This window comes from Oryctolagus cuniculus, chromosome 1, assembly GCF_964237555.1.
Source record: "Oryctolagus cuniculus chromosome 1, mOryCun1.1, whole genome shotgun sequence".
NCBI classification, from domain to species: domain Eukaryota; kingdom Metazoa; phylum Chordata; class Mammalia; order Lagomorpha; family Leporidae; genus Oryctolagus; species Oryctolagus cuniculus.
In genome coordinates this window covers 227,694,932-227,719,118 of record NC_091432.1, presented here as the reverse complement: position 1 = coordinate 227,719,118, position 24,187 = coordinate 227,694,932, and the positions used below count along the sequence as shown (strand labels likewise).

At 43.8% G+C, this 24,187-nt stretch overlaps 1 protein-coding gene across 13 annotated transcripts in view; it reads left to right on the top strand.

The window, feature by feature from the left end:
• Positions 1–24,187, top strand: part of DENND1A (DENN domain containing 1A) — a 558,482-nt gene that overhangs the window by 214,022 nt on the left and 320,273 nt on the right. Inside the window, exon 1 of one of the 13 annotated variants that reach the window (XM_070056554.1) lies at positions 7,343–7,468. The exons of the other annotated variants lie outside the window; for them this stretch is intronic. The gene's annotated coding sequence lies outside the window, so the exon portion shown is untranslated. Of the gene's footprint in view, positions 1–7,342; positions 7,469–24,187 lie in introns of those variants that run through there. 13 annotated transcript variants of the gene reach the window in all.

The window sequence follows — 24,187 nt, the reverse complement described above, 5'->3', positions numbered from 1 at the left end:
TTTTGGAAGATCTCATTTTTCCCTTTTGGGAACTCTGAATCTTTTTATTCACAGAGAGAGTTTAACTTTGAGGAATTCCCTGAACTTATCCTTTGCTTGTATTGAGTGCTTATGTTCCTAAGGAAAGAACATTGGTGTTATTCTTCGATTTTTAAACAATTTTCTTTTTTAAAAGTTGTTTTTTTTTTGTTAAAAATGCTTTTGCTTATACGTCATGTAGACTTTATTTTAGTTACTTTAGTGGCAGATTCAGAACAGTACTAGTCAGAACATTGCTTTAAAGACCCAATGAAATGTTAGTACTTGATAAAGTTGGTTGTGTATTGCACCTGCTATGTAAATGTTTAATCACCTCCTCTGCCTGCCTTCTGTAAGTTGTAAAGCATGATCTGTAAACAGAAAAGCCTTTTGAGTTTAAATGACTGCACATACCCATTAGTATGCATAAATAATTATGCAGTAAATACCCAGGTAATCACCATCTAAAGTAAGGAACCACTAGTACTCCAGTATCAATTTGTTCACCCATGTCTGCATCACCAAATTTAAAAAGTTACCTTTGTCTAGTTTTTAACTCTGAGTTACATCATTCAGTTTGAAATTATTGTTATTTATTTATTATTGCTCCTCTGTTGTAACATTTGAGATTTATCCATGCTATTGCTGACTGTTCTCGTTAGTTTTCTTTGTTGTATAGTGTTCCATACTATGTGACCATACCACAGTTTATTATGGATGAACTGTATGCAGGCAGTCATTTGGACTGTTTCCAGTTTGTGGTTTTTTGGAACATGTTTAAGCAGGTATCCTACTATATGCAGGCACAATCTTTGTATACACCTGGGGCTGAATAGCTGTTGTTATAGGGTGCGTATGTCTTCATCTTTATAGGGGTAGTGCCAAATGGCTTTCTAAAGTGGTTTTGCCATTTCTGTGTTTCCACCAATTTTATGGTTCTGCCAGCTGTGTGTGAGCATTCCATGGTGCCACACCACTGCTTCTTGCCCCTGCCTTTTTGTTTTTCATTTGAGAAGCAGAGGTGAGAGAGACAGAGAGAGTTCCCGTCTGCTCATCCATTCCCCAGATGCCTGTGACTGTCCAGACTAGACAAGGCTAAGGCCAGGAGCTGGGAGCTCAGGCCAGGTCTCCCAGGGGAGTGCCAGGGACCCGACTGCTTGAGCCATCACCTGCTGCCTCCCAGGGTCTGCATTGGTCGGAAGCTGGAGTCAGAAACCAGAGTCAGAGATGAAACCCAGGCCCTCTGATAAGGCACTCAGGCGTCTTAACTGCTATGTCAAACATGTGTCCTGCTGCCTGCGTGTTCCTCTCCTTTGTCAAAGCCCATGAGATCCAGATGTTGTTGCCTTTATTTTCCCAAAGGTTAATTTGACCTTATTGTCTATAGAGGCATTGCTAGAGAAAGAGGCAGTCCTGAAGTTGTGAGAGAAAAATTGATTACACAGAAAGGTCAAATGCATGATATGGTGGCATGGTGTGAATTAAGTGTGGTCTGGAGTTAGAGCAAGGCTTGCATCCAAGCCATCTGGATTGGGAATTGTGCTTTTGGGTATTGCATTTCCTCTTTCCAAGCATTGACTTCCTCACATCTACTTGTTTTGTGAGGACTAGTGATAATTCAGGTAAAGGAACCTGGCAAGGTAGTCATTGGTACCTCACAGTGTCACCCAGCACAGGACTTACTAGTGGATGGGTGGACCAAGTGAAATGTATGCACACCATTGTCATAGTTTAAGTTTGTGTGGACATGCATGTAATCAAGCAAGTATGAGCCTTGGTCACATCAGCTTGAAGATGATGTTTGGCAGCCATGTAGTGGCTTTTTTTTTTTTGGACAGGCAGAGGTAGACAGTGAGAGAGAAAGACAGAGAGAAAGGTCTTCCTTTCGTTGGTTCACCCACAAATGGCCGCTACGGCCAGCGCTGCGCTGATCCAAAGCCAGGAGCCAGGTGCTTCCTCCTGGTCTCCCATGCAGGTGCAGGGCCCAAGCACTTGGGCCATCCTCCACTGCCTTCCTGGGCCACAGCAGAGAGCTGGACTGGAAGAGGAGCCACTGGAACAGAATCTGGTGCCCCAACTGGGACTAGAACCTGGGGTGCCGGCGCTGCAGGCGGAGGATTAGCCTAGTGAGCTGCGGTGCTGGCCCGTGGTGGGCATTTATACATCATTGGTCAGGGTGTGAAATGGTCCAGCATTCTTGGAAAATAATCAGCAATGTACATTCAGACCTTTAAAATTCTTTCCACTTTTGATAATCTGTTCTAAGGAAAACTCAGAAATACATGCACGGATATATTCCCCGTGGCATGTAGAATGAAAATTAAAATTGGGGCCGGCATTGTGACACAGCAGGTTAAACCACCACCTCTAACACTGGTATCCCATGTGAGCACTAATCTGAGTCTTGTCTGCTCCACTCCTGATCCAGTTCCCTGCCAGTTCTTCTGGGAGAGCAGCAGAAGATAGCCTCACCTGCATGGGAGACCAGGAGGAATACCTGGCTCCTGGCTTCAGATCAGCGCAGCGCGCTGACCATAGCAGCCATCTGGGGGGTGAACCAACGGAAAAAAAAGGAAGACCTTTCCCTCTCTTTCTCTCTCTCTCTCACTGTCTAACTCTGCCTGTCAAAAAAAAAAAAAAAAAAAGATGGCCTCAATACTTGCACTCCTGCCACCTGTGTAGGATTCCCAGATGTGGTACCAGGCTCTTAGTTTTGACCTGGCCCAGCCTGGTCATGAATGTCATTTGGGGAGTGAACCAGTGGATGGAAGATCTCTCCTCCTACCTTCTCCTTCCTTCTATCTCTGTAATGCTGCGCCTTTCAAATAAATAAATCCTTTTTAAAAATATTAAGATGAACGTAAAGGCCTAGAAATAGGGATATAGTTAAATGTATTCAGATACCATGTGGCCACTCATTAAAATTGGTTATTGTGATGATTTGATGATTTGGAAAATGCCCAGGATGTATAATGTTAAGCAGCAAAATAAACAAACAAAAAACCAAATTTTTATTTACATTTTGGTCTGTATTTTGTAAGAAATGCCTAAGGAAAAAATGGCTTGGTAATTGAATACCAATGTATAAATTATGAGAATAATCAGGTAATAAGATTGTGGACTTTTGTAAAATGTCTTTTCTGTATTTCTTGAATGAAGTAGTTGAATGCAAATACTCATTGTACCATGGTTTACATATTTTTTAATTTGGAAAAATTGTAACTACTTTAGAATATCTCATGATTCCAGACATAGAATGCCAGGCAATCATTAACTCCCAAGATTATAACTGATGTCTAGTACATGTTTTCCTCTAAGTGTATGGTATGAACTCGGGTTCAGATTTTGAGTCTGCCACATTCTAGCTTTTAAGAACATAAGCGAGTCCTGTCACCTTCTGAGCCGTGGTTTGCCCATCCTTAAAACAGGGAGGAAATTCTTCCCCTGGCAGTCTTGAGGATTGGATGAGTTGCTATGTTGCTGTTTAATGGATATACCACACACAGCACAAGCACAAGGCGCATCTTGGGCCTCAATCCAGCGTGGTCATTCCCATGCTACTTAGCAAGATTTGAAAATACTGTCAGTTAAAAACTGCAACAAAAACACTTTTCAGAAGGGAAAAAGAGGCTATTAAATTTTTCGACAGATCCCAAGAAACATCATGATTTCATAAACATTAGGAGTTCTTCTTAATTGAGAGTGGATGACATGAATTTCACAGTGGGATCTTGGGCATCTGGCCTGTACATTGTCACTCTTCTCTACTCACCTAGTTGACCTTTTAATTTTCTCAGAAATTTTTTATCTTGTTTGTGTGAAATGACGAGGAACCTATTCCCAATGTGTGCCTCAAACCTGCTTTTTATGGCCTCGGGATCTCTGTCATAACCCGTTTTATGCTTTCACAAACTGAGCCCCTGGGGAGCTGTCTGCACTTTGCCGTGTGATCCAGCTGAATTCCTTCCCTTCCCTGGTTGAACCCTTTGATTTGCCAGGTTTTTGTTCATCTACCCTAAGGATGGACTGAGATTGTTGAGCGTGGCCTCTCTTGTGGTGCAAAGTGAGAATTGTTTTTAATTGAGCAGAAACATGTGGAAGGATCAGGAATATCTCAAGGGATTACAGAAAAATTCCAGATTTGTACTACTTACAGCTTGTGTTTAGAACAGGGTCTGCTGGGAATAACTGTTAGTTAGCGTGGCCTGTGACCTTCAGAACTGTCGACATGGATTTCAGCCAGAAACTGGCCACAGACCTCCTTTGTTAAACTCATTCATAGCTCCTTGAAAACTCTAGTCAGTGAAAGTTGCCAGCTCCAATCTAAGCATAGCCTTTTTTTTTTTTTTCCCATGCTTTGGAAACAGAGGACGCCCCTTAACCAGCAAGCCTTCTTTAATAGGACTGCATGGCCTAAACGCAATTGGAATTGACAACTTCCTGGCTTGGGTTTGCCAACTGGCAGGGCTGTGGGGCCGAGGGGACAACAGCACTGGGGCGCTGTGCACTTGTGTTTGTGTGTATGCAGACGAGGCCTGGAGATGCCCCTTCCCCCCAGAGCAACACCGGGACCTGAATTGGGCACATTCTCCAAGGGTTCCGGCTGGCACAGGCACTTCAGAATTATTTCTCAATATTTTTTTTCTAAAGGAAAGAGAAGAGAAAATATGTGCCACTTCTTTTTCATTGAGGATGATCCTGGCCTTTCTCCTCTCCCCGCAGAGCCCTCAATTTCATCCGCTTTTCATCACTATTGTTCAAATACAGAGTAAAAAGTTGAAACTCAGATTGCAGAATTAACATTTTTTGAATGGTACTCAGCACCCACTCACTCTGGGATCTTCCTTAACAAACTTTAGTTCCCTACCAAACAGAAAGGGGCAACCAGGATGTTTGTCCAAGTTACTTACTGAGAAAAGTGAAGGAGGAGGAGGAGGTTAAGTGGTTTATTCTCCCCAACATCTGAGGGACTCATGAGGAAAGGCCTTCAAACAACTGCTGCCTCTGCAAACCAGCACAGTAATTGAAACTAGAGACTAATATTTTCCCTAGTTCTTCTCCTTAATCCCAAAGACTATACTCAGAGAAACATGTTCTCTGAGATTTTGAGAACTGGATTAAAAAAAAAAAAAAAACTAAAAAAGAGGAAGCAATGATTCTGCATACAAAGTCTGTTTTCATCCTGTTGACACGCTGATGGTGGCTAGGGGTGGGTAGGGCGCCATTTCACTTACCAGCTGTCATCTTGAGGGACCCGGATATGAACAGAGTTTGTATCTCTGTCTCTGCTTAACCACTCACAAAATTTGGGTTGTTGGAGTAGAATATTTATTTCCAGTTATGCTGTTGAAATTGTTATTTTTAACATAAATACTTGAGCAGACTTATCACTTCTTGAAGCCGCTGAGGTTTGGCATGATTTCAGCCAGGCATGTGTGAGGAGGAAAAAGGAATGTCACGTTGGCCTAGGAATTTGGAAACTTTGAGAGGAGAAATTAAATAATTTCCTTGAGAAGGAACAAGAATTTATATGCAATTGAGGGAACCATGAGGGTGGCCGGCCTTAGTAGGTGCTCTGGAAGTATTTGTTGACTGAATAAGTGACACTGAAATAACTGTTCACCGTCACAGGATCCACCTGTTTACACACACACACACCGTTTTCCTTCCTTTAACTTTACCTTAGAGAATTTATTTCTGTCACAAAAGGTAGGTGATAATCATCATGCTTAATTTTTTGATACCCTAAAGCAAAAATTTTAGATTTAATCAAAAGTAAATTAAAATTCTGGCTTATGTATCACATCACACTGTACCTCATAAATATGAACAGATACTGTGTCAATTAAAAATTTGTGAAAGCCCTGACTTACTAGTGATGTGACAAATCCCATCACATGTCATGTTGCCCATTTCCCACATGAGTAAAGACAGTGACACCTTCGTTGTGAACTGTTAACATACACATAAACACATAATATAAAATGCCCATTTTGGGGTTAGCAACATAGAATCTTTTTTTCTAGGAAGCAACTTAATATTTTTTTCATGGGCTGCTTTACTGCTTTCTAAAGAGAAACATAAGATCTCAAACAGCCAAATAATCTGCATCTTCCCTCAAGAAGAGTAGTCACTCAAGGTCGACAAAGAGTGATTAAGAGTGTCCCAAACTCTGCTAGCCTGTGGAAACTGCACTGTCCTGAGCACAGATCAGGTTGTTGGAAAATGTATTTAGCTGGAAAGGGGATCAAGAAAGCCATGTTAGTTTTGCCTGCTTCTTTGTGAAATACAATGACAGTAATCTCAGCACATTAGCAGGGCAGAGAATGCTGGAATAGGAAACTGAGTTCCCTTTCGCACGGGATTTCACCATAAGTGCTCTCATTCATAAATACACGTAAGGGTTGTTTTACAAGAATTAATTCTAAAGCCTCCCCCAGTGAGTCCATGAATCCGTTGGGTTTTATAACCTCTCTGTTTGTATATGCGTCTCACCCTTGGTGTTATGTGTGAAGAGCGAGTGATGTGAAGCCGTTTTCTGTCTCCTGCGTGCTGGGGGATTCAGGGTGCACTCTGGACGAGGCAGAGGAGGGTGGGGACTCTGATGTGCAGAGGAAGGAAGATTATTTGTCAGATTTTATTTCACTGAAATATTTTCCCCCAAGATTTTGTAAGATGAGAGTGTATCATCTTTTTTCTAAAGATTTCCCCCCGAATGCCACCTCATTTTCTAAACTTTCATTAATAGCTCTTTGCAGCTGAGGCAAATATTTTAGATCTTTCCCGTACTCTTCTCCAGCTGGGAGCGTCTTGCACACATCAAAGGCAGAGGCGAGCCTCTCATTAAAAAATAGGATGAGTTCATCATCTCAGAAGGCTGGGACCTGAAAACCTGGGATAACTTTTAGCTACCACTCATATCTGAGCAGCACCGAGTTTTTCGTGGGTTGCCATGTTGCTTTTCTAATTCATCACTCCAGATGCTATAAAATCTGGCTTTCTCCCTTAGTTTGATTTATATTTGAAAATTATCTTTATGCAGAGCAGGAAGTTGACTGTAGAGTTCAGGAAAGATGAATGCTTTACCATTTGTTTTTAGGGAGAAAATCAGGAATCCTGTGCTTAGGAGGAAAACCCAGGAGTTGCCTGTTGTTTTCCCTGCCTGTTCTGCTGCACACTTTGGATGCAAGGCCCTGTTACTCCCTCACTGCACTGCCTGCTCCAGCATCTATGAGGTGATCGTTGGAGACGTCTTAATTCAGCTTTGAGAACTCCACAAGTCCCCCTTTTGCCCAGCTTTTGCCGATGAACAGCAAGACTGGTATCAGAGTTCTTGAACAGATTTCTCCTGAGTGTGGAGGACAGTCGATTATGTCCTTCACACAAAGGCCGCGATGTGTCCTCCTAGCTGAAAGCTGGACTCCGTGTTCTCCGCTCCTTCTGTGAGAATGTACGTACGCCTGCGTGTACAGGGTAAAGTATCATAGCACAGAACTGCAGGCTCCATCATTTGAGTCATAGCCACAGCAGATCCAGAATAAGTCTTCTGCAGTATTTGCTTTCCTTACTTTGGTCAATTTCAAGTTCTGTATTAGTATTTTGTAGCCAAAGGTGAAAGTTGTTCCCAGATAAATATTAGGATGGCCTGCCAGCCAAATCCCAGGCAACCCAGTGAATTACTCCCTTTGATAGTAGAAGGGTCCAGTTCAAGTTGCTCTGAATGGCATTTAACCATAAAACAATAGCCTTAACAAAAGTTGCTGGTGTTCTTCAAACGGTTTCTTACCAGTAGCCAATTCTTTTGGAACTTTAGGACATGAGGCTTGTTCCATTAATAAATTGCAGTGCAAGCTTTTGGAACATTATTACATGGCCAATGAATGGTGAAAGAGGGAAGAGAGAAGTACATAGATGTTCTGCAAATGCATGAAGTGAAAATGAATAGGGAGCAAGCAAACAAAAACAACATAGTCACACACACACACTCCCAGAAGCTGTTGACTCGACAGTTTTTCATTCTTTATGGCTCTGGGGACAGGTTTAAATTGGGGAAAAAATTTTTTTTATTCTCTTGTGCTGTGTTGAACAGGAAGGCAATGTTTGATGTAATCTGGCCCAGATGTCAGCAATGTGCAGCCTTGTGATGATTATTTATCTTTAGGTTTTACTTTGTAAAAGGAGAATCAGCAAACAGTTGCTCAGAGTTGTAAGTTACACTTAGCGACTATTTTTGAAATCCTGCGTATGTAACAACCAAACACACAGGAGTAGATTAGTTTAAGTATGTTTTAAATTTATTTTCATTTTAGCCGTTAATCTTCAAATCCTCTTTAACATATGCGGGGTACGAGTCCCCTGATAGATGTTAATATGTTCAGTGCCTTCTTTACGTTCTGGTGTTGTTCCTCTTACTCCAGTTTTTCATTCTTTGAGGAAGTTTTCTCAGCTAAGACTTAAATTAGTGGCTCTTTTAAATGGTTTTTGAAAGAATTTTCACATATAGATTTCTCAGAAGAATATGTGTGTGTGCGTGTGTGCGTGTGTGTGTGTGTGTGTGTGTGAGAGAGAGAGAGAGAGAGAGCGAGCCATAAAGACAGCATAAGTGGTAAAACTTCAATAATAGTCCTAAAATACAGTCTATTCACTCTCATTTGAGGTGTATGTATGATTGATGATCTTGTAATTCAGGTGTGTTTGTTTTAAGAACATTCTTTCAAAATGTCTTCAAAAAGGACAGTTACTCATGCTTTGCACCCATCCTTTGTCTGACCCCTTTGAAGTGCTGTTGATGGCTGCTAAATCCCCTGGGGAGTGGGTTTTGAAATTTTCTAATGGAGATGGAGAGGGGGGAGTCCTGTTGACATATAATACTATTTTAAAGATCAAGGAATGCGCACGAAAATCTTTGCTTCTGTCGTGTTTCTCCAAACATAACTGAGTTTTCTTAGTAAATTTAATTTGGACTCTTCAGTTACATAGTGAGTCGCCCTTTAAAGCCCAAGTTCAATTCAAGGTTAAATTAAAGAACTTTAAAATGTTTTCCATATTAGATGCCAATAACAATTCTAACCCAGCACAATAATAATTCTAACCCAGGCGGGATTAACTATTCCCCTCCATTAGCTAACTTCATTGTCCTTAATGAAATTTTTGTTTGTCTTAAAAGCCCTGAATAAATTACACTGCCATTCTACAACTTTAAAATCAATAACCTCACAGCATTGGTAGTTAATCAGTTAAGGCGGTCTCCATTGGTGGCATCACTGTAGTAGGTGGGAAAGGTGAGGAGCTTTGGCACCTGGGTTCAAGTCCCATAGTACCGCTCATGGGCCAGGGACATGGGGCAGGATTCTGATATGCATCAGCTTCATGTGTGAAATGAGGGCATTGGACTAGATGGTTATCAGTGTCCCTTAAGACTCAAATATTCTGTGGTTTTGGTTTTTTTTTTTAATAAATTCAAATGAAATTCATCTTATTAAATTCCAGTGAGCTCATTAGGGTTTTATTGCCATAATTCATGTTTCTTGGATGATTCCTTCCTATTTCCACGAATGTGTTTTGAGATGCATGATCAGAGGGATTACAGAAGTTTTAGTGCAGTCTTGCTAATGCACAACACTATTAAAAATTTTTAATTGCGTTTGATTATTAACATTTTTTGTCACTTTAAACTGGAATATTACATATGAGACCTCATTTATTCTTTAAAGTAGGTAGGGATGGTGACTCTACACCATTCTCTTGCCTAACAGTTCTCCCTGGGGAGGCCAAGACACAGAGCGAGAGGGTTTTTCCTTGCAATGTCGGAGCATGGCCTGGCCTGGAATCCTGGGGTAGTAAGGGAGGAACTCTCGATCCAGTCCCTGCTCAGGGCCTGATGGAATAAGTGGCTTTGGTGTGATGCTGGGCTTCTCCCTGTCTGTAAAAGGGAAGTGGTGATATTAGTCCTTCCAAGCTCACAACAGAGTTCTTTAAGTCATCTGTTCTCAGCCACTTACTGAAGATCTTCTCTTGATTTATTTGTGCAGTTAGCCTCAATAAAGATGAAATCACTGTTGGTGTACATAGTTACATCAGAAATTCTTGTCTAGCTACAAGTGGCATTTGCATGGTGCAATCTCACTAGCAGGCGTAGCTTCAGTGAGTTTTCTAAAAGGTGGATGTCCCTTTGGAAATTCTTAGTTAATAAGAAAAACTTCTTAAAAGGAAACATGTAAGGATGCTTCACAAAGGCAGTTGGAAATGGAATTAAAAGATAAGTTTGTTTTGGTACAAAAATTTGTGAAATCCATACAGAGGTTGTTTTCATGATACACATTTTGCACGAACATTTTGAAGACCCCTTGTGTCTTGTTCCCTGTTATGCTACTCAGGAAGACCACTTTTGGTGAATTCAGATAAACACTGAGTGTAATGTGTGCAGGGAGGATGATGTGAGGAATCAAGGGGCTGGCCTTCTTGACTGCAACTTGAAAGATCCCAGGAGGATCATAAAGGTTCTAGAAGGGAGTGCTGTGAAGCCAGACGGGTTGGGGTGTGCTGACCAGCTCCTGGCCTTCCAGCTTGGGATCTTGCCTATGTTACCTGACCTCTAGAAGCTTGTTTGTTTCATCTCTGTGAGTCAGACACAAGGACCTACCCTGAAGATTGTGGTGACGAACGAACTGTGCTGGCAGATTGTTCAGCAGGAGGCCTGATAAATGGCAGAGCCTTTCTGAACGGGGGTTACTCACTCCTCGGAGGAAACGGTGTAGAACATCTAGAAGTGGTCATAGTGGAAATAGGAGGGTTTTAATTTGTATCACCTGGTTACTGTTGGGCAGGTCACTGACACGGATGTGTCCTTGGGCTGCTTCCTTGATTCTCCTGAGAGCAGAAGAAGATGGAAAGAGACGCTCAGAAGGGTCCAGTCCCTGCTTGTATTTTTCCGTATCTCTGTGAGCACATCCTAACTTCTCTGGATGTCTGACTCCCCACTGATATCAAGAGGACAATAATCAGCCCCTTGAAGGATTGTTGTGAGGGTCCAAAAATAACATGCAGCCTCTGTCCAGGATTTTCCTGGTGACCAAATTGCAATCTAATGTATCTTTTTTTTTTTTTTTTTTTTTGACATGCAGAGTGGACAGTGAGAGAGAGAGACAGAGAGAAAGGTCTTCCTTTGCTGTTTGTTCACCTTCCAATGGCCGCCGTGGCCGGTGCGCTGCAGCCGGCGCACCGCGCTGATCCGATGGCAGGAGCCAGGTGCTTATCCTGGTCTCCCATGGGGTGCAGGGCCCAAGGACCTGGACCATCCTCCACTGCACTCCCTGGCCACAGCAGAGAGCTGGCCTGGAAGAGGGGCAACCGGGACAGAATCCGGCACCCCGACCGGGACTAGAACCCGGTGTGCTGGTGCCGCTAGGTGGAGGATTAGTCTATTGAGCCACGGCGCCGGCCCTAATGTATCTTTAAAAAATTTTTTTTAAATTAGTTTCCCAGGCTTCGTTGCCATGTGCTCTCTTAGGATGTGTTAACGTGTGAGTAAGGCCGAGCTTTGCTGGAGTGTAAGGTCACCATGCTATGTGTGTTCAGACGTCCTCATTCTGTCTCCACCCAGCCCTGCAAGGGGACGGTGATCTGCGTCTCCTAGAGGAGGAAGGGGAACCTCAGAGAAAAGTCACGAACTAACACTGTCAGTATTTGAACTTAGCTCTGCCTGACTTTCTAAAGCCCCTTTTCCTCCTACTCTTTCATGCTAGCCCAATGCTACACTTTTTGCCTCATCTGATTAGTTTAAGGGGGCATTTATTGGGTATCTGTAGGTTGCAACAATCTACAAGACACACAACTTTCCCACCTTCTCCGGGCCCAAGGTCTGATGGCACACACACAGTTACCCAAACTAGTTGTGGTATAGAACCCTGATGAGAACAGCTAGATGGCTATGCAAGTGATTAGTCATCTGTGAATTCAGTTTCCTCTGAATGGGCACCTTCTGTTGGTTTCAGGGTATCACGAGGTTAATCTTTTTTTTTTTTTTTTAAGATTTATTTATTTTATTTGAAAGTCAGAGTTACACAGAGAGAGAAAGAGAGGCAGAGAGAAAGTCCTCCATCCGCTGGTTCACTCCCCACTTGGCCACAACAGCCGGAGCTGTGCCGATCAGAAGCCAGGAGACAGGAGCTTCTTCTAGGTCTCCCACGCAGGTGCAGGGGCCCAAACACTTGGGTCGTCTTCTACTGCTTTCCCAGGCCATAGCAGAGAGCTGGATCAGAAGTGGAGCAGCCAGGTGCCCATATGGGATGCCGGCACTGCAGGCAGCGACTTTACCACAGTGCCAGCCCCTCACTTGGTTAATCTTAAAGTAATTCTGCTTTTGAGTGAATGTACAACATGTTTCCATAACTTATCTTCAAACTTGCTAAAATACACATACAAACTGAATAACAACTCGTTTATTGAATGCTATTTGCTGAGTGCTTTCTGTGTATCCTCTCATTTAATCCTCATAATAACCTTATGAGGGGGCACTAGGGTCCCCATTGTACAGAGGAAGAAACAGGCTTGGAGCAATGGAGATTCTGAGCCTTTTTATTTATTTGTTTATTTATTGACAGGCAGAGTGGACAGAGAGGGAGAAAGGTCTTCCTTTTCCGTTGGTTCACTCCCCAGTGGCTGCTGCAGCCGGCCCACCGCGCTAATCCAAAGCCAGGAGCCAGGTGCTTCTCCTGGTCTCCCCTGCGGGTGCCATGCCCAAGTTTTTAATTTAGATACTGTAAAATGTACCTTTTGATGTATAATTGACCTTTTATTAAAAGATTTTATTTATTTATTTATTTGAGAGATAGAGCTGCAGAAGAGAGGGAGAGACAGAGAGAGGTCTTCCATCCGCTGGTTTACTTCCCAAATGGCCACAGATAGGCTGATCCGGAACCAGGAACCAGGAGCTTCCTCTGGGTCTCCCACATGAGTGTAGAGGCTCAAGGACTTGGGCCATCTTCTATTGCTGTCCAAGCCGTAGCAGAGAGCTGGATTGGAAGAGGAGCAGCCGGGACTTGAACCGGCACCCATATGAGATGCTGGCACCGCATGCATATGCTTAGCCCGCTATGCTATAACACCAGCGCCTGTAATTGAGTTTTGACAACTGTCTAAACCCATGTATCTACCACTACAACCAAAATATAGTTCTGTAACTCCCCCCACCCACTGTTTCCCCTGTGTTGCGCTTTGCAGTCAGTCCTCCTGTTCGCGGCTCCTGACGGTGACGGATCTGTTACCCATTTCTGTAGTTTCTAAAACATCATAAAAAGCATAATCATATGGTTTCGCCTTTTGGGAACTGGCTTCTCTCATACAGCAAAATGCAGTTGAGATGCACCTGTGGTTTTGCCCGATATCAGTGATTCCTTCCTTTTTATGGCTGAGTAGGTATTCCATTGAGTGAAGACCCAGTCTGTTTATCCGTTCTCCACTGAAGGACCTTTGAGTTGTCTCTGGTTTTGTGATTATGAATAAAACTGTTGTAAACATTTGTGTACAAATTTTTGTGTACTGCAAGCTTTTATTTCTCTTGAGTTGAATACCTAGGAGTAGGATTGCTGGGTCATACGCTCAGTATACGGTCTAACTTGGAAGAAACTGCCTGTTTTCCAAGTGGCTATTTTATCTGCATTCCCAGCAGCACCGTAAGAGAGTTCCGATTGTTCTGTGTCTTCCCCAGCGTTTGGTGTTGTCACTATTTTCTTATTTTAGCTATTCTACATGTGTAGTGGGACCTATTGTGATTGAAATGTGCGCTTCTCCAAAGCCTTGGTGATCTGGGGCATTTTCATGGGCTTATTTGCCATCTGTACTCAGATGTCTTCTTTGGGAAAGTCTTCAGATCTTTGCCCGTTTAAAAACTGATTCATTTCTTTATTGCTGAGTTTTAAAAGAGTTATTGAAGTATTCTTGTTACAAATCTTTTGTGAGATACGTGATTTGTAAATATTTTCTCCTCATCTACATCCTGTCTTCTCATTCTCTGAAGCAGTGGTTTTTCACGCAGCTAAAGGTTTTAATTTTGATCAAGTCTAACACGTGAGTTTTTTATGGTCAGATTTCTGGTGTCATATTTAGGAACTCTGCCTAATGCTAGGTCCCAAAAGTTTTTTCTCTCCTGTTTACTTCTAGAAGTTCTATGTAAAGGTCTGTGATCATTCTGAGTCAATGTTCTTCTTGAGGTATAAAGTGTGAGTTTTAGCTGTATTCTTTGTCTGCTTGTTTGCTTGGTTGTGTGCAGGCTCCACTTTGTTCCAGCAGCTCATTTTGGAAAGACCATGTTTGCTCCGGCAACTCACCGTGGCATCTTTGTTTGGGTCTGTGTTTGGGCTGCATCGGCTTCATTGTTCCGTGTGTTATCAATGCCATACTGTCTTGATTCCTGTGCCTTGAAATCAGATAGCGTGAGTCTTTCAGCTGTGTTCCTTTTTTTTTTTTTTTTTCCAAAGTTTGGCAGCTATTCCTGTTCTTTTGCCTTTCTACCTAAGTTTTGCTCTCCTAATTCCTAACTAAAAGATACCTATACAAAATCCTTCTGGGGTTTCTGGGATTTGGATTGATGATGGGTTAAATGTATAAATCAACTTGGGGAAAGATAACAGTTTAATGATAATTGATTCTTTCAATCCACAAACACTGTATACATCTGTCCATCTATTTCCTTCCTTTAGTATTTTGTAGCTTTTCTTTTAATATTTGTTTATTTGACAGGCAGAGAGAGAGAGTGCTTCCATCCACTGAATCAGTCTCCAAATGGCTGTAACAGCTAGGTGTGGGCCAGGCCAAAGCCAGGAGTCAGGAACTCCATCCTGGTCTTCTACATGGGTGGCAGGGGCCCAAGCACTTGGACCATCTTCTACTGCCTTCCCAGGTGTAAGCAGGAAGCTAGATCAGAAGGGAGGTAGCCAGGACTTGAACCCAGCACTCCAATATAGGGTGTCAGTTTTGCAAGTAATAGCTTAACCCACTGTACCACAATGCTGTCCTGTTTAATGATTTTCAGCATATAGCTTCTATATCTATTTTGCTAGAGTGTACCTAAATATTTGTCATTTTTTTTTGCTTTGCTTCTTTTAGTTCTAATATAAATGATAGTTAAAAAATTACACACTATGTTTTTGTTATTTTCTAACTCTTTAAAATGTTTTCTGTAGGTGGTTTCCTATCATTAAGGTCTTTAGCAAGTTAAAAGATGGTTTCTTAATGTCTTTTCTTCTTTGAGTCATCATCTGTTTGTGATCTCACAGTCCTCGCACCATTTTGTAATTAGGATGTCAATGCAGATAGCTTCAAAGCATACATCTGGGAGGATCTGAAAAGTGCACTTCTCTGGACAGGTGGATTAAGTTTGAGATAATCCATGTTTCCTTCTTTCCACGGGTGTCAGAGGTGGTTCTAAGTTTCTTTGGTTTTGCTTTGCATATGAGCATACCATTCAACTTCTTTTACCCCAGAAAGTCTGGATATTAACATTTCTCTTGATATAAAAGAGGATTTGTAGTAGACACTCTGGAAATATGGGTATTTTCTGGCTTTTTACTCTTATGTGACTAAATAAGAAAACAGGTTCAGGGCGAATCAGAGCAGCTGTTCCCTTCATTATATTTCCCCCAGTGGATCTGTACCATCTTCTGTTCGTGTTTTATTGTTGTGTTCCTCACACACTTGGAGTGAAGCCAGGTTAGAGAGAGGTATCATGCCTAATACCTTTACCATCCGTCGTTCCATTTGGATCTTGTGACAGCTGGGTAGGTTACTGATGAAAATGCTGAGCTGTACAGTGACCTGGCCATGGTTACATGGCTGCTCAGAGGGCAAGATTTGAACACAGGACCCCCTACCACAGACTCCCTGGCCTTTCTCACTCTCTCCTCCCAGAGCCATGTCTAACCTTACTCTTCATGGAGCTAACTTTCTTGAGTGATAGGATACCTGTGAAAACCTGTACATCCCAGAAACTGTCTCAAAAAATGTTCTTGAGAGAGAGGGAGAGACAGAGAGTCCAGAGAAGAATGCCTGTTGCAGATTAAGCCGTTAATAAAGTTTAGGCATGATGAACAGTTCCAAGTTTTTATTTAGTGGATACTCGAGGGTGAGTCAACATGCAGCGCCAGGCCCCACTCACAGGGAGGGACCTTAAAGCCATGTCCTAGAGTGGCACGAACTTTGCCGTTTAAGGCCTGCGTTCACTGATACCCAGTCACGAGTGGAAAGCATTATATTTGGTTGTACAGTTTTTCTTCCAAAAGCTAAGCTTGGTTTTCTGTTGTTTGTTACTTACCTGGCAGAATCCAGTTTCTAAGTGAGCATACAGGTGTTTCCCAAGGAAGAAAACCGCAGGATTTCCGTGGCATAATTTGTGACTGGATTAAGTTGCTCCACCTTTGAAGCCAGTCACAGTCTGAAAGCACAAGAAGTTGTTTACAAGGGAGCCCACGGATCCTGCCTCTTTCTCTGGAAGCATCGGAGCAGTGAGGCCCGCACAGTCTGTCTGGCACGGTGGCCGCGCCTAGCTGGCTGGGGCCCTCCTGCTGCGGGGCTGAAGACGCACCAGAGCTGCGGAGCGGAGCCGAGCCTGCCTGGGGATCTGCTTGTGGTTAAGTGGGGCCTCGCGACCGTGGGCCACAGCCTCCTACTTTAGCCGCGATATCTTTTCCTTAATATTTTCCATCTGGACAACAATGACCTGTAAAGACAGACACAAAGCAGGGTTTGAATTATGAGGAGTGCAATGCTGAAATGCTTCCAAATCACACTCTAGAACCTGGAGTCCTGGACAGCTGCCCTTGGTACTGGAGAGGAGGAAACTTTTCTCAAGTTGATTTGCAAAGCATTCAGTCACATCAAAGACCAAAGCCATGCAGCTTTTAAGTATTTTAAAAGGCTTTATAAATTCCTTCTCTGAATGTCCCTGAATTTTAGCATTTAACCCACAATTATGCTACTGATAGTGAACATTTTTGAGCAAAAATATAATGAGGGTCACAAAAGTGTTGCATATTCAGCTTCTAAATTTCTAGCTTTAACAATTAGGCTTGTGGCATAATTGGTGTCATTGTGCTCTGAACAGCATTCCGAGGCAGGGATATTTTACTGTACACGGAGAACCCCCTGAAACTGAAATCTCAAAAACCAGTAAGAGTTGCTTTTGAATTTCTCCTTGCTAAGAATTTTCTCCAAGGTGCATTTGTTAGTGGCTTTTGAATGAGATTGAAATTATATACAAAAAGGCCAATTTCACGTGCTGGAGTCGTGGGAAGCCAACTGAAAGCATTAGTCGGAGTCCGAATGCAGCTTCAGGTTTTGACAATTTTGTATCTGCTCTCAGAGCACTGGGGGATGATTTGTGTTTTTTACAGCTTGACTCTTGAGAATTCCTGTTCTGAGTCTCTTTATTCTCAGGCTGCCCTTTAAACTGAGCAAAGTGCATTGCTTCCCCCTTTCTGGAGGACTGTCGGTGCTCAGAGAGGTTCAGCTTGTGTGGCACAGCCTCGAAGAACGGAGGAAGCCTGGCCAGGCGTTTTGATGCTCAGACCCCAAGTCCATGCTGCCACCTCCTGTCTGCATCCTCGCTTTCATTTTGAATCCACCAAGCTTTTCTTCAAAGTCTGCTCAATGACTTTTTTTTTCCCCCTGCAATTTTATGCTTGGTCTGTCCTCTCTTCCCTTTTTCTCTTCTCCTCCCCTGCCCGCCCCCTCACTCCAGGTGGTTAACTCTTTGTGCCAAAGTTGAAGTCAGGTTTGGCCTGGAGCCAGCATGGAGAGCACAGTGTTTATTTCCCAGTACCAGTGAAGGGCGAGATTCCGATTGCCGTCTCTGCAGTCTGTTAGGAGACACAGGTGGGCGTGGTTCTGGAGGCTGAGTAGGTGTGCCACAGGTGTGGTCTCCTGATCTCCCCTCCCTGCAGTCTCCCCCATGACTGGGGCTCGCTTTCTTTTGAGGCTGTTGACGTCCAAGTCCAGGAGTTGGCACAAGACGTGCAGATTAATTGGAGCAACTGAGTAGGCTTTAAAATGGGAGCGAGCACCAAGCGCTAAGACTACAGCAGTTAGACGAGTTCAGTGCCTTGGAGAAGAATAATGAGGGGAGGAGAAAAATTTGGAATTTTCTTCTTTAACGAGGGCAGCAAGATTACACTAGAATGTGGATGGTGTTACGTATAGACCATTCACTGATCCAATAAACATTGGTTCAGTTAAGATTTATTGCACCCTCCACTGTGAAGCAGGCTCTAGAGATGCAGAGCTAAGATGTCCTTGCAGGAGAGATGGTCAGACCAAGGACCTCAGTGTGGGCAGCGTATGAAAGCTGGAAGCCCTGTGGAAATAGCTCACTGAACTTGGAGTTGGGAAGTGAGATGAGACCTGAAGGGGAACTGAGAGTGTTACTCAGGTGGGTAGAGGCATGGCGACAGGACTGGAATAAGGAGGAACATTAAAGGCAAGTTGAATGGCACAGGCAGAGGCCCAGAACTAGAGGGGCACGGTGCTTCTGCAGAGCGGCAAGTCAGGCAGTGGGCCTGGAGCAAGACTCCGGGCTCTGCCTAATGCCGGAAGGGAGGTTGGGAGGGCCAGAGGGCAAGAACATGCTGTGTGATGGCTTTTGCAGTTGATCCTGCAGTCAGTCAAGAGTGACCTGGAGCCTCTTCAGTATGGGACTGAGCAGATGACCAGACTGGTGTGCTGGAGTAATCATTTTGGCTTCAGTGCGGAAGAAGCTGAGAGAGGATGCTGGGAGGACCTGGACCAGGCAGAGAGGGAGGGAGCATGTGAGTGGAAGGAAGAAAGTGGTTCTCGTGCAGTTATACACCTGGAAGAGGCGTCATTTGTAATCTGAAAGTCTTGATTTTTGTATTTAAGTCCATAACATTTTGCCTTTTTTAAAAAATAAAAAAGGATTTGTTTTATTTATTTAAGTGGCACAACTAGAGAGAGAGAGATCTTCCATCTGCTGGTTCTTTCCCCAAATGGCCTCAACTGCTGGGAATGGTCCAAGCTGAACCCAAGAGCTTCACCTGGGTCTCCCACGTGGGTGCAGGGGCCCAAGCACTTGGGCTCTCTTCTGCTGCTTTCTCAGGCCATTCATTAGCAAGGAGCTGGATCAGAAGTGGATCAGCCAGGACTTAAGCTAGCACCCATATGGGATGCTGGTATTGCAGGAGGTGGCTTAAGCTGTTATGCCCCAATACTGGCCCCATCATTTTGCCTTCTAAGCACTCATATTTGATGAATGAATGGATGCATGACATTTCTTCTAGGGAAAGAAGACTGATTTAGGCTTCTAATTCCATTTTACCAAAACTCACCCTGAATTGTGTGTTCCCGAAGAATACTAAGACAGCAGGACCAAGGCAGCCTGCACATGCACTGATGGCAGCAGGAGGCCAGCCTTGGATGTTAGAAATAGCCAGTGATAAACAGGAGTCACCTGTAAATAATGCTAGATCAACCCATCAGTGAGAACGTTGACTGTGATCAGGTAACTGCCATGCTTAGCGTGCAAAGTATTTGGATGTGTTTTAAATAGCTCAGATAGTCAGAAAAGTGAGCATTTGTCTGTGCTAGTTGCTGGGCCCGGTAAAAAGACTGTATTTCAGTGAATGGAGGGATCAGAGGGGCAATTCTTCTGATCCTTTGCTAGACTGAGCCGAGTCCTCTACTTTGATTATATTTGAAGTTGCAGGCCCATTAATGAGAACACTTTAGCTGGTCTCAGACCAATCTTTCTTCCTCTTCTCTTTACCTTTGTTCATTTGGGGGCCCCCCTTTGGCCCCTCAGCATGCCCAGACCCTCCCCCATTGAAGAATAAGAGCATTTTCCCTTGGAGTTCAGGCTATCTGAGACAGCTGCGTCTTCTGTCTCCCTCCCACCCCAACCCCCTTCTTGTTTTCTTCAAGACTTAGCTGGTGCTGAAGAAAAGTTTTTTTCCCCCTGTCTTGCCAATCCATTCCACCTGCTCCTGGGGGCCGTGCCCTGTGTGAATATTTTGAGCCACGTTCAGACATAGAAGATACACTTTAAAGAAAAGTTCCTATATTTAATTGATGATCATGCTATGGAGGGAGCAGGGTAATTGAGTATATTGTCCATTTGCAGTATGGAAATTAAATTAGGACAAGCCTTTAATTATGAGCTGTAGTCACTATGGTGGCAATGCACCGTAGTGAAAGGAGAGCAGGCTTGGGATCCACAGACTGGAGTTCAAGTGCTGATTTTCTCATTCACTGGTTAAACTGAGCCTCTTTTTCCTTCTCTTTAAAATGGGGTTTCAAAGTACCATGAGATGCTATAAGAATGAAGATTCAATAAGATAATAGTTATTTAAGTGCCAGCTCTGAGTGCGCCCTGGCAGGCAGCGGTCTCCGTGTTTGCCATCTGCAGCAGTGGCCTCACGATGCAGCAAGGGTGGGGGGCGTGGGCGAGTCAGGCACAGCAGGGTTTGCACCCTGGCTCACCCACACTCCAGCAGCTTGTGCGTGATGCCAAGCCAGGTCCTTAGTCTCTCTGAGCCTTGGCTTATAAAACAGGAGTGGTAATTCCGACTTTACAGGGCCACGAAAACGAGATAATGACAAGCGCTAGTGCAGAGCTTAGCAAGCTACGTGTGCCTTGGTTGTAGTCCTTTGTTACCATCCTGTGTGCTCTCCTTTGAAAAGAAGATCCTTCCAACAAAGCCTCTAGTTCCAACGGTAGCCCAGTGTTGGCCCTAAATGTTGACCACTCTTCACGTTACTGCAGCAACAGTGCCCAGAAAAGAGTCGTTCCCGTGTTTTTCCAGACCGGGATCCTGGGAACAACAAAATGCAAGTGTACAGTCTTCCATGTGAATCTTCGCAGGAGGCTGTGGTTTCAGCTGACTTGAGAAATTGCTCTGAATATGGAAAGGATGTCAGAACTTTAGCCAGAGCTGCAACTATAATCACATTATTTTGCTGCTGCTCAGTGGAGCTAAGAAAGCTTAAGAGTATTACCATCTGGGCACAGCCAACCAATGGTGAACTGTGAACTGCTTACCAACTTAACAGAAACTCTTGCTACCTCATTCATTAATTAGGCCTTTACGGCACACCTTCTCGGGGTTGCTTGGCAACCATAATAGCAGTCATTAAATTCTGTCATTTTGTATTAACCCTTTGGCCCTAGGTGGGTTGGGAGCCCCCACCTTAACACTGATGCATTTTACATTAGTACTTCTACCTGGGAAATCCCATTCCCTTGACACTTCAGCTATAAAGAGCAAATAGCCAGAGTCCAAAACAGAAAAAGTCCCTCTTTTTCCCTTCACATTTAACGTCTGTGCTTTTAAGGCTTTACAAAATGTATCTGTCAGGGTGAAGGCCATTTCCCACTTTGCTGACAGACAGACATAACATACACCCAGCAAGATGAAAAGACAGCCAGCTTCCCAGAAAACAGGAGGGGACTGCGACTTCTGTGGGCTCAGGGAGAAAGAGCTGGTGTGAAAACCAGATGGGAGGGTTGTTAAGAGTTGTGTGTTTCCGAAATGGCCTGTGTAGCTGCTGTGCAAAAATTTGGACCATGCACGCTGGAGGGGTAGGGGCCGTTCCAGCCACACACTCCTCTGGCCCCTCAGCAATGATTTAGAATGGTCGGGGATCTGCTACACACTCTGACAAAAGCTGTGAGGAAGTGGAGTGGCCACAGGCGGCCTCCAAGAGGCTGTCAAGGCAGTGCTCTGCCTATGAGGTCACTCAGGATTCCAAAATATAAAGAAGGTATGTGAGCCCTTAAGTAAAATAGGATCCAGGAACTTTAAATGGCCGTATATCCTCTTTTCTGGAACGGGCTAGCATGATTTGGAACATGTGTGGTATAAGAAAGATAATTCAGTTTCACAGAAATACTTGTTTTTCTTAATGGAATAAAGCAGGGAGTTTGGTTTTATCTCCACTCTGCCCAGTAGCTGTGTGATCCTGAGCAGTTGGCTTTCTGTCTGAGCTTTGTTTCCTTGCGTCTGAATAGGGAGAATGGTTTCCTCTCATACTGTTCTCATAGGGATCACGCGAGTTCCATTACACACATACTCTGGTCAGGGTACAAGGACCAGGTGATCAAGCACTTTCCGTTGATGGTTTTACAGTCAAGCTTAGCGTCAGGGCTCCTTAGAGCCCCAGTTAACCCATGAGGCCCAGAGAGGGTGTGAACTTGCCCAAGGTATCCGACCACATCTGACAGAAGCATCCGGGATACCTGACTATAGGTCTGGTGACCGCTCGATTGAAGTTTAAAGGAGCCGGGCACTGCCAAGTTTCTCGGGCTGTAGTGTGATGATATTTACTCTCACTCAGTGTATTTTGGATAGTAATTTTAGCAAGCAAAAGGAAAAGTAAAATAAAAAGTTAGCTGCATCCACTCACTGAGTCAAAGTTAAAACTAGATTATGCACCTGCATTCGGTGATCGCTGCTAACGCTGTCAGCACAGTTTGCTGAGAACTTTAAATAAAAAGTTACTCCTTGTGCCTCTGTCCCACCAAGCATGGATGTGATCCTAAGTGCATCTGGGATTTAAGTGGCTACTGTTTGTTAACAAAGCAGTAACTTCCCTGAAGGAGTTTTGTGAGTTGGGAGAACTCAAAAAGGCAATTAATTTTGTTCTCCGGAGCAGTGCCTCCACAGCATTCGTTTGCGCTTTACGCGAGCTTAAATTACAGCCCAGCAGCCAGCCCTACCATGATCCGATTTGATATTTAGTTTTGATTTTATTAGTAGTTGTCTTTAATGGATGTCTTGTCATGTAGGTTTCCTGATTATTAGTAATTTAAATTGACTCTGAGAATGAAAGGAAACCACAGGCGTGAAACTGATGGACTGTGACTACAGCGGCCCTCCAGCCTCCAGGCAGCCGTGATGGCCCCGCAGGCTCCTCCGTCCCCCGCCCCCCTTCCATTTTAAGACTTTGAACACTCTTTCGGCTAATGCTGAAAATGAGAGCTTAATACTGTTAGGGTATGGGAACCTTTAAAAGCAAATGGGCATCATAAGTGTTCTGTCCTCTTTGAAGGGAAGTGTTGTCCACTGGTCCACTCTCCACTTGATCAGCTCTAATTTGACCCAGGAGAAGGGGTCTGTGAGGATGCTAACCAAGAAACCATGATTGCAGGAGACGAAATTTCCCTTGCTCTCAGACTGGCTTGTCCACCACTCGCTAGGATCACCTTTAGTGTCTTTGTGGAGGAGAGGAACATTTGCTTTTCTCTGCTGGGCTTTTGGTAGTGACCAAGATCACATATAAGGGGACTTCAAAAACTGTTGGGAAAGTGGAATTGAAAGGCAAGTTTTTTTTGGTGCAAACAACAACAAAAACCCTGAAATCTATACATCTTCTTAATGTATATTTTCTGTGAACTTTTTGAAGACCCATCATCTATCCTAAAAGAGGCTGCTGGTCACTGGAGTGGTCCGGGCAGCACAACTCATGTTCCTGCGGGGCACGTGGGAGGTTAAGATCTGATGCTGTAGCACTGATTTCTCTGAGTTCCATTCTTAGGATTGGTGACCCTGGCATCCAAGTACCTTGAGTTAGATTTAGTCCAAGTCCAGGGAGTTGCTGTATGATATCTGAAAACCACCTCTACTTTGCTAAATACTCCTTAACTCCTTTAAGCATGTATGAAGCGGCTGGTTTGTAGAGGCACTGATGTGAGTGGGTGAAGGAAGGGAGGAGAGAAGGAAGTTACTATGTGGATGAAGGAAGGAAGGAGCTGTGCTTTCTGTTTGCAGGAGACTCACAAGCTCTGCTGTCATGGCCTGACCCAGGCAGTTTCCATGTGAGTTTTAGAACTTCATATCCAGATGACATGCAGCCAGAGAGTTACCTTTCATAATAATTTTGTAGTCTCATTTCTCTCTCTCTCTCTCTTTTTTTTATTTATTTTTTATTTTTTTATTTTATTTATTTTTTTGACAAGCAGAGTGGACAGTGAGAGAGAGAGACAGAAAGGTCTTCCTTTTTTCCGTTGGTTCACCCCCTAATGGCCGCTGTGGCCAGTGCACCGCGCTGATCTGAAGCCAGGTGCCAGGTGCTTCTTCTGGTCTCCCATGCGGGTGCTAGGGCCCAAGGGCCTGGGCCATCCTCCACTGCACTCCCGGGCCACAACAGAGAGCTGGACTGGAAGAGG